Here is a 10,391-nt window from a genome sequence, read left to right as displayed (position 1 = left end):
AGAGGCTCTTATGAGTTGGAAGCAGTCCCTCGATATTGACTTAGGGCCCTTGGGTTTCTGGAAGCACACCAAATCTGAAGTAGGAAAAAAAATCTCATCGCCAAGAAGACTTTGGGATAAAAATTGCTCTTTGGTGCGTCTACTTTTTAGCATTGAGGTTATGACAAAGATGACCTATTACTTTTGCAACAGTGACAAAATCTCAGAGGCTAGAACTTCTTGCTGTGAAATTTTAATTTTTTCCCTTTTTCTTTCTCTTCTTTTTAATTTTTAGCTTTATGGGGAGCATTGAGAAAAGTTACTGAGTTTCCATGCTGACATACTTCAGAGTTTAGAAAAGATCGACAGAAACCTAATTAAAAAATAACCCAGTTGTAAGACAAAAGTCCATACAGTTTCACACAAGGCCTTCTATGCTAAGTTTTAATTCCAATCCATTCTCTCAGCAGAAAGGGATCTTCCTTAGTTTTACAAATCTGTGGGAGCAAGGGACCCGAGGTGTCTGGGCCAACCAGGGTCACTCAGCGAAGAAAAATGCCTTTTGTGACATTCAAGTTGCATTTGTCTGGGGTTCCCACACATACTCATGGAATCTGGAAGATTAACAGTGAAAAATGACCTATTTTAACAGGTGCACACTTGTGTGTAAGTGGGATTTAGCTGAGCATGGAATTATTTTAACATGGAAATAAGTTGTGGACATTGAGAAACATCACTCATTTGACCACACAGGAATCAGACACATGGTCAACATTTGGGAGTTTCTCAAGACTTGAAACGGATGTGTTGGTTGGATTTTTCCAGAGGAAGCCACAATATCAGAGAAATAAACATGAATGCCTACAAAACATGACTGTTCAGGTTCCAATTCCTTCTTCAAAGCATGTCCCTTTTCTCCAAGGAACAGAGAGCAAAACTTTCAATTATTAAATCCGTTTTGGAAAGATCATTTCAAGTGTACAAAATAGCAACAGGTGAAGTAAATCCATGTTTCTCGGCACAGTGCCTTTCAGAGGGGTTGTGGTCCAGAGGAAAGATCACTGGCTGCGTCAGAAGACAGTGGCTCAAAAATCATGAGACACCTGACCTGGGACAAGAAGCTACATGTCACTGTGCCTTGACATTGTCACCTGTGAGTGGGGATCCTGAGTCCGTGTGCAGCCTCTACCACACGGAGCTATCGGGAGGGGCACATTAGATGGCAATGGGAAGATGTTGTGAATGGGTGAGGGCTGCCAAGGTCACTGGATCTGTCATTGCAGTGGAAGTGATTGGAACCGGGCAAACTGGTTTCTGAGCCCTGTTCCTTTTTTTGTTTTGTTTTGAGCATGTGTAGTTTTGTCTGTTTTCCCTGGAGCGGAGGCTCAGGGATGCCACATGCAGTAGGGTGGAGTGGCAGTGGTGGTATCACTGAGCCTTGGTAGTGCCTCCAGGAGAAAATAGTATTTTTTCAAGGTGACGGTCATTGTGTCCTGTGACTTGACTTTCCCTGGAATTTATTCAGGGGACTTGGATCTGGAAATCATCAAAATGATTTCAAGGTAGATGGAAGCACATTTCTTTAATGAATAGAAAATTGAAGTCTGCTTTCTCGAGATAGCTAGATGATGCCTCTTCTGTTCCTAAAATAGCCCTAAAGGTACGATTTCCATGTCTCTCCATCACGAGTTTATAGTGGAGAAGCTTGTCCACTCCCACTTCCATGGAGAAGCATGGCCCAGGACAGCTCTGAATGTAGCCCAACACAAATTTGTAAACTTCCTTAAAACCTTGGTTTTTTGTGTGATTTTTATTTTTACTTTTTGAGCTCATCAGCTATCATTAGGGCTACTGTATTTTATGTGTGGCCCAAGGCAATTCTTGTTCTTCCAGTGTGACCCAGAGAAGCCAAAAGATTGGACACCTCTGTATAAAGAAACGGACTCCTGGTCGTTTCTTTCGGAGAAACACATTGGCTGTGTGACTTTGTTCAGGTCACTTGATCTTTCTGAGGCTCAGCATCCTCATCTTTAAAAGGGGGAAATGTAACCCTGTCCTGCCTCTTGCACGGGGCTGTGTGTTTGTGTGTCTGTGTGTGTGTGTGTGTGTACATACGTATACATATGCACACACATACACAGACTCACAGGATGGGGAAATGTCCTCACTATGTGAAAAGGACTTTTTTTCTTTGTTTCTTCTATACACACACACACAGAATCTGAGACCGTGGTTAAGGTAAGGTCACCCAGAAAGATGATTGAACGTCCACATGGAAAGTTGGTTAGAGGATAGGCTTTACAAGGGAATGGCTGAGCAATATTTGCTCAGGGCTAATAATTGTGACTATTTAGTGCCTACTATCTGCCTGGCATATGGTAAACTGTGTCATCATTTAACCTTAACAACAGCCCTGGGAAGCAGGCATGTCACCATTTTGCAAATGAGGAAGCTGAGGCTCAGGGATGCCCCCTACCTTGCCCAGGGTCATGCACCAGTAAATGGCGATGGTTTGGCTCTCTGCTCTGTCTCCAGCAGAATCTGGCTTCTCGCTGCCTCATTCCTGCAGCATAGAGAACAGGGGACAGTGCATGAGTCAGAGATCCCAGCTGTTCACAAAGACTGACAAACTGGTTTCTGAGCCCTGTGCCCTTTGTTGTTTCGTTTTGAACACGTATAGTTTTTGTCTGTTTTCCCTGGATCAGTTAATAGTTCATCTTTTTTTTTTTTTTTGAGATGGAATCTAGCTCTGTCACCCAGGCTGGAGTGCAGTGGTGTGATCTCAGATCACTGCAACCTCTGCCACCCGTGTTCAAGTGATTCTCCTGCCTCAGCCTCCTGAGTAGCTGGGATTACAGGTGTCCACCACCACGCCCAGCTAATTTTTAGTGGAGATGGGTTTTCACCATGTTGGCCAGACTGGTCTCAAACTCCTGACCTCAAGTGATCTGCCTGCTCCAGCCTCCCACAGTGCTGGGATTACAGGCAAGAGCCACCACGCCTGGGCAATATTTCATCTGTTTAAGTCTGTTTTGTAATTCTCAGGCCCGCAGTGCTGTCACTGCTCAGCCTCACGGGCTGCACTGTAAATACTCCCCAGCTCCATCGCTCTTCCACAGCAGCCCCAGTTCCCAGGCTGAATTTGCCGGGCCTAAAGCACGGGGGGTGGGAAGAGGGGGCCTTCCTCAGGAGCAAAGCCCCTCAGCCTCTCAGTTCTTGCAGCAGGGGCTCCCGGGCCCTGGCTCTGGCCACCCAAGGAGGAGGCCTGCCTGGGCAGAGAAGGGGGCTCGGAGAGGTCCTTCCAGCCACCTATTTATGGTTGCCCAGGCTCCTAGGCCTGGGTCTGTCAGCCAGGGCCTGCCCATGGCCCTGGGAGGTGATGGGAGTGGGGGTAGTTTCAGTCTCTGATGAAAGCCGCTGAAACCGGCACCGAGCACACATGAAAAGGACGAAAGAGAAGGCGTAAGGCTGCCTGCCAGGTGGCAGGCGTGATGGGACTTGTCTCCCGCTTGGGGAGATGAAGACAAAAGACAGCATCATCCCCCAGAATGAGTGACGCTGCCCCTGGAGGGCTGTTCCTGAGCAGGGAACAGGGAAGAATGATGCCTTTGGCCTCCTGAGTTCTGAGCAATATCCCCTGGCTGAGTGGGCTGTTCCCATCAATATTCAGGAGTCTTTGGTGTTGAGAAACCTTGCACGATGTAAGCCGAGAGGTAGCACCATCAATTCCTGTCTAGACTAGATTTTTGGAATCCAGGCTCCCAAGATGAAAGGGTACATTATGAAGACAGGGCATAAATCTACCATGCCAACAAGACCCACATTCACCTCGGATTATTTACACCTTTCTGCCTCCCTCTGGGCATTGCCCGTCCCACTGTAGCCCACTTTCAAGTTTTGACAGGTTCACTTAATGCATCGTGACCTACAGGTAGCCGATTACATATATTTTCATTCCGAGGGGCTCTGTACCCCAGGCCAGTTTCCCCCTCCTGACTCCCTGCAGTTTTACCTTTTTACTTGGCCCTTAAAGACATCACAGATGCTAAGGAAGGGATGGGTGTTGGTCATAAGCACGCAGTGAAACCTGGCTGGGGAGGGTCACCAAGTGTGTGTTACTAACTCGATCTCCACCGCACCCTTGGTCTCATGCCCAGCACCATTGTGTGGTGGTTACTCAAGGATGTGGGAAGCCGCCGGAGCGAGGCTGCTGACGCGCCCCATTTCAGAACTGCCAACACGGGTTCCTTGGCAACCAGAGCTCACCATCTGCCCAGGCAACCAGGGAGGGCACAGAGGGCAGTGAGCCTCTGCCAGGATGGACAGTTCTCAGCATTGAAAACTAGCTGTGGGTTTGGCCAATACCGTGGAGCCAATTGTACCTCTCATTCAGCCTCAGGTCCTGCCTTGCCAGCTGTGTATGGACATCTTAACTTGGATGATCCCTGGACGCTTACAATTTAAGAGCATAAGGGTGGATCAAGTCGCTTTCTCTAAGAGGCCTCCCTTTCCCTGTCTTTGTCATGAGAAGATTGGACTGCAATAGCCTTTCGTGTGCCTGCCGGCACTGTGTGGCAGGATAGAGCGCGTGTGGGCCTTGAACACCAAAATGTCGATGTTCATATGTGGCTCTGCTGTGTGACTGCAGGCTGGCCTCTGAGCTTTTTCGCCCTCGTTTCTTTGCCTCTAAAATAGGGCTAGATAATGCCTCTTGGCCCCTGGCCCCTGTTATTACCCTCAGTTAACAACAGTGCTAATAATGACTCACACTGACTGTGGGCTTTCTGTGAGCCAGGCTGTGCTCTAAGGACTTGGTGTATGCTAACTCATCTCATTTTTTAAAAAATTATACCTTAAGTTCTAGGGTACATGTGCACAACGTGCAGGTTTGTTACATATGCACACCTGTGCCGTGTTGGTGTGCTGCACCCATCAACCCGTCAGCACCCATCAATTCGTCATGTACATCAGGTATAACTCCCAGTGCCATCCTTCCCCCCCTCCCCATAATAGGCCCTGGTGTGTGATGTTCCCCTTCCCGAGTCCAAGTGATCTCATTGCTCAATTCCCACCTATGAGTGAGAACATGCGGTGTTTGGTTTTCTGTTCTTGCGAACTCATCTCATTCGTAAGAAAATCTCTGCGGGGCAGAAATTTTCCAGTTCCACTTTCACTGAGGGTGGTCATGTGCCTTCCCAAGGCCACACAGCCAGCAAGTATTATGTCTGGGACTTGAACCCGGTAGTGAGAATTCAGCTTCTATGGTTCTATGTCCACAGTTCTCCCTCTGCACGAGGAACACTGTAAGTGTCAGGTCCATTTTATTCTCCTTTTCTCTTTCAGCTCAGCACACTCCTTAATCTGGTGTCCAAAGTAACGTCCATCTACTCTTAATGTTTTTGGAAAGCCGGCTGCAGTGGCTCATGCCTGTGATCCCAGCACTTTGGGAGGCCAAGGTAGGCTGATCACCTGAAGTCAGGAGTTCGAGACCAGCCTGGTCAACATGGTGAAACCTTGTCTCTACTAAAAATACAAAGATTAGCCAGGTGTGGTGGCGGCACCTGTAATCCCAACTACTCGGGAGGCTGAGGCAGGGGAATCGCTTGACCCCGGGAGGTCGAGGTTGCAGTGAGCCAAGATGGCACCACTACACTCCAGCCTGGGCGACAGAGCGAGACTCCCTCTAAAAAAAAAAAGTTTTAATAACTCTCCTCATCCCACACAGTCACCTGTGACTCCTGCCTTTTCTCCCAAGCCTCTTTACTTCCATATTTCTTAGTGTTCCAGTTAGAGGGAACCACCTGTGCAAATGCCCTGTGGCAAGAGAGGGTACAGAGGGAGGATGAAGAGAGGGAACAACACAGTGGCTGCCTCCAGGCGGGCTGAGCTTGATGAACCAATAGGACCCAGACCATCTGAGCTCTGAGTTCTTTCTGCATGCTAACAAAAATGAGAAACTTCTGAAGCATTTTAAGTGGAAGAGTGACATGATCCAGGCTATCTTTTAAAAACCGTTTTCATCCTGCTAGAAACCTTTCCAGGAGCCAGCAGGGCCTTCCTATTCTGAGCCAAAGTTTTTCTGCCTCATATTCAAGGCATCTGTCCAGCATCCAGTTGGGACATGTGTCTGGGTTGGGGGCAGGGTGAAGGGCTTTCCAGGTGGGTGGATGGGATATGGAGTGAAAGACCCTGTCATTCCAAGTCCACAGGCCTGAGCACCCATCTCCAATGGGCTCTTTCACTCCTAACGCACAGCCCCTCACCTGTTCTCTGCTTTCAAATGGCCCTTTGCCTCCTTCTACAGATCTCTAAACTTTATTTCTTTCCAATGAACCTTGTGAAATCCTTCTAACCCTTTCTGATGAACTCTGGCCTCTATGTTTTCAGAGATTTCTACATCCAGCTATGCTATGCTGACAAAGATGTTTCCTGAGCATCTATTAAGTGCCAGGTGCTGTGCAAGACTCTGGTGATCAGGATACCTAGCTCTGCCTGCAAGGCACTCACAGTCTAGTGTTGGGGGCAGAATCAGTCATGTAAGCAGGTGACTATGGCACACCCAGAGGAAGACGCATGGCATGGTGAAGTTCAAAGAAGGGAGAGATGCTTCCGCCGGGCGGGCAGGGGAGGGATGAAGATCAGTGTGGTCATGTCATAGCGAAGCCGGGACTGGACTCAAGCCTCATGGGCAGATGGGGACAGTCACACATTTCAGGAAGGGCACTCTAGATGTAGGCAATGGCAGGAGCCAAGGCCACAAGGCAAGGAAAGCACAGCTTTCTACAGGGCTAAGGGAGTTGATTGTATGAGGGGAGGACTCATGGATGTGGGAACATGAGAGGCAAGCCTGATGAGGTGAGGGACAGGGCCCTTCAGAGAAAAATACCACTCTGGTTTCAATCAGAGCTATCCTGGTATACTAAGCATCTGAGCTCCTACAAGGCAGGGTCTAGCCACTACTCAGCTTATAAACAGGTCAGCGCCTAGACCTGTGATCTGAACAGCGTGGATGCTCAGAGACGCTGAAAGCTCTGCCTCATGTCCCTTCTGGAGGCAGAAGAACTGGGGCTGAGGACTGGTGGTTGGGCCTGGAATGTTCATTCTCTCTGCCTTTCTTCAGGCCATTCCCTTGCTTCTTCCCATCGGTCACTTCCAAATCTCCATCTTCAAGTTCCAACTCAAAAGCTACCCTGCCCTAATGCCTTCTCAGAAACCCCGCCGGAAAGCACTGCTGCTTCTTTGGAACCTGGGAGCTTCCTTAGAACGGTCCCTTGTGTCTCCTGCACCCCTGAGCAATCCCACCCCACTCAGTATGTGTCTGTGCAGCAGCCCATCCCACCTTCCAGAGTGAAAGGTTTTTAAGCATCTCTCAGCACCTCTTCCCTTCCTGACCTCCTCCAGGACCCTAACACAGCAACCGCCCCATATTACATGCACAAGAGCGCAAGCTGCCTGAAATGGTCACCTTACAAAGAGTCCACACTCCTTCCTGAGACCCAGGAGCAGTGTGCAAGAGGTGGTGTGAGGTCATGGGTGGGGACTGGGACAGCCTCTGGCATGAACTGGGGCTGCACTTATCTGACTCTGTGCCTACTTGGCATCTGCCTGTGCCCTCAGGAAAAGCCTGTATCATGATGGCTGAGTGCTGTTAAGAGAGGGTAAAGCATGCTCTATTCACCTGACTCCCAGCACGGTCAAACCTGCAACCACTGCTCTGAATCACCCAGGAAGGCCCCACTTCCACCTTGTTTTTTTGACCTCTCCTTCGCGTGCATTCAAAGCACCAGGAGCAAGGCCGGGCGTGGTGTCTCACACCTATAATCCCAGCACTTTGGGAGGCTGAGGCGGCCGGATCATAAGGTCAGGAGTTCGAGACCAGCCTGGCCAACATGGTGAAACCCCATCTCTACTAAAACACAAAAAATTAGCCGGGCATGGTGGTGCATGCCTGTAGTCCCAACTACTCGGGAGGCTGAGGCAGGGGAATCACTTTTGGACCCAGGAGACAGAGGTTGCAGTGAACTGAGATCATGCCACTGCACTCCAGCCTGGGTGACAGAGCGAGACTCCATCTCAAAAAAAAAAAAAAAAAAAAAAAAAGCACAGGCACCAGGAGCCAAAAAATATAGATGCCAGGGTGCTGGAAGAGTTCAGTGGGAATGTGAGCAGAGGGAACCTCTTTCTTGGTAGGATTTTGGGGTACACAGTTTTTTTCCTCTGAGGCAGATTCTCTTCACTCCAAATTGGGTGCCATGAGTCATAGGAAGGCATCTCTCTCTGATGACTTACAAACATCTCAACTCATTCTTTGCTTCTCAAAATTGGGGTGAGCTATCAAACAGCTTTATGGGGTATTCATCGAACATCTCTATGTACCCAGGGGTGTTGTTGAGGCTTTAGGGTTTACCACAGGATTACAGCCCCAGCCTACCATTCAAGCCTCAACTCCAAGTGCACCTGCCATGCTTCAGTGCCCTGGACAAGGCCTGCAGCAGCCACGTGGGGCTGCCATCTTTTCTCACTCTGCGTACAAAGTCCCACTACCAGCCAGGTTCTACTCAAGCTGTTCCCTCCACCTGGAATCCTCTTCCACCCCCATCTGCTTATTAAATTCCCATTATCCTACTTATTCTAAGGAATCCTGCCTATCCTCTCGTAAGGCCCAGCTCTAGGTTAACTGTCACCGGGAGACCATACAGTTTCTCCCAGTCAGAACTCTACTGCCCCCACCACCTCTCTCATGGCAGAGTTCTGTGTCCCTCCCCAGGCACCGTCTGGAGTCTCCAGTAAAGACTCTTTCACATACAGATGACTTTTCAGTGCTGTGAAGACAGACACCAATACCCCAGAGATGAGGAGACCTAAGTGCTGGTCTAGTCTGAACCTTGGACCCAAGGTCTTTATCTTTAGCTTGTTTTCCCATCTGCGGACGAGAGGCTTGTCCAGAGTAGGATTCCCAGTCTGGATTCTGCCTAATCCTGTCTCCTGGAGCACCTGTTCAAAATGCACCAGGTCCTCTCCCAGGCTGATGAAAGTAGACTTTCAGAGGGTAGAGCTTTCGATCTATATTTCTAAAAAGCTTCCCAGCTGGGTGCGGTGGCTCATGCCTGTAATCCAAGCACTTTGGGAGGCCAAGGCGGGCGGATCACCTGAGGTTGGGAGTTCAAGACCAGCCCAGCCAACATGGACAAACCCCATCTCTACTAAAAACACACAAAAAAAATTAGCCAGGTATGGTGGTACATGCCTGTAGTCCCAGCTACTCGGGAGGCTGAGACAGAAGAATTGTTTAAACCCGGGAGGCAGAGGTTGCGATGAGCTGAGATTGTGCCATTGCACTCCAGCCTGGGAAACAAGAGCGAAACCCCTGTCTCAAAAAAAAAAAAAAACAAACTTTGGGAGGCCGAGATGGGAGGATCACAAGGTCAGGAGATCGAGACCATCCTGGCTAACATGGTGAAACCCCGTCTCTACTAAAAAATACAAAAAACTAGCCGGGCGAGGTGGCAGGCACCTGTAGTCCCAGCTACTCGGGAGGCTGAGGCAGGAGAATGGCGTGAACCCGGGAGACAGAGCTTGCGGTGAGCTGAGATCCAGCCACCGCACTCCAGCCTGGGTGACAGAGCGAGACTCTGTCTCAAAAAAAAAAAAAAAAAAAAAAAAAAAAAAAATCTTCCCAGACAACTCATACGTAGTCTGCCTGGTGCTCCTTTCAGGACTAGGGGTAGCACCTAGAGGGTTCCTAAAATCCTACAAAAATCCTTTGGTTCCTTGAATGATCTTTTCTCTGCTTCATTTGATGCTCCCTGGAATAAACTACATCAAAAGCACCACCATGAGTACAACTCCCGTGCTTGAAGGAGAAAACCCTGGGTCGTGACTAGGTCTCACGTCTCTCAAAGGTCTACTGTGTTTTGTGGAAATTTCGGATGGTTGGAAACACATAATGATAACCAACCCATTTGTATTAGTCAGCTTGGGTTGACCTAACAAAACACCACAGACCAGGTGGCTTAAAAACCAGAAATTTGTTGCTCACAGTTCTGAAGCCTGAGATGTCCAAGATCAAGGCGCTGGTCAATTTGGTAATGAGTGAAGCCTTCCTTCCTGGCTTGCAGCCGGTGGCCTTCTTACCGTATCCCAACTGGGAAGAAAGAGAGCTCAGCTGTTGCTTCTTCACCTTGTATGGCCCCAGCCCTATGAGATTAGGGCTCCACCCTTCTGACCTCATTTAACCTTTATCACCACCTCCTCACAAGCGCTATCTCCAAAGACAGGCCCACTGGAGGTTTGGGCTTCAATGTGAGTTTTAGGGAAGCACAAACTCAGTCCGTAATAACTCTATGCCTGAGGCTTTGGAGAAAGTCAAGTCGACCTAACAGGCAAATTGGTGTCCAGATAAATTCTATTAC

At 48.9% G+C, this 10,391-nt stretch overlaps 1 long non-coding RNA gene across 1 annotated transcript; it reads right to left on the bottom strand.

Annotated features, from left to right (window-relative positions):
• Positions 1–393: 393 nt before the first annotated feature.
• On the bottom strand, positions 394–10,164 carry LOC126948011 (uncharacterized). Its single transcript, XR_007723307.1, has 3 exons — positions 10,019–10,164; positions 2,456–2,542; positions 394–593 (listed from the first exon to the last, which is right to left on the bottom strand). It is a non-coding gene; the product is annotated as an uncharacterized LOC126948011 (long non-coding RNA).
• Between the last annotated feature and the right edge of the window lie 227 nt (positions 10,165–10,391).

This window comes from Macaca thibetana, chromosome 2 (genome assembly GCF_024542745.1).
Source record: "Macaca thibetana thibetana isolate TM-01 chromosome 2, ASM2454274v1, whole genome shotgun sequence".
Taxonomy (NCBI): Eukaryota; Metazoa; Chordata; class Mammalia; order Primates; family Cercopithecidae; genus Macaca; species Macaca thibetana.
This window is presented reverse-complemented; position numbering and strand designations above follow the sequence as displayed.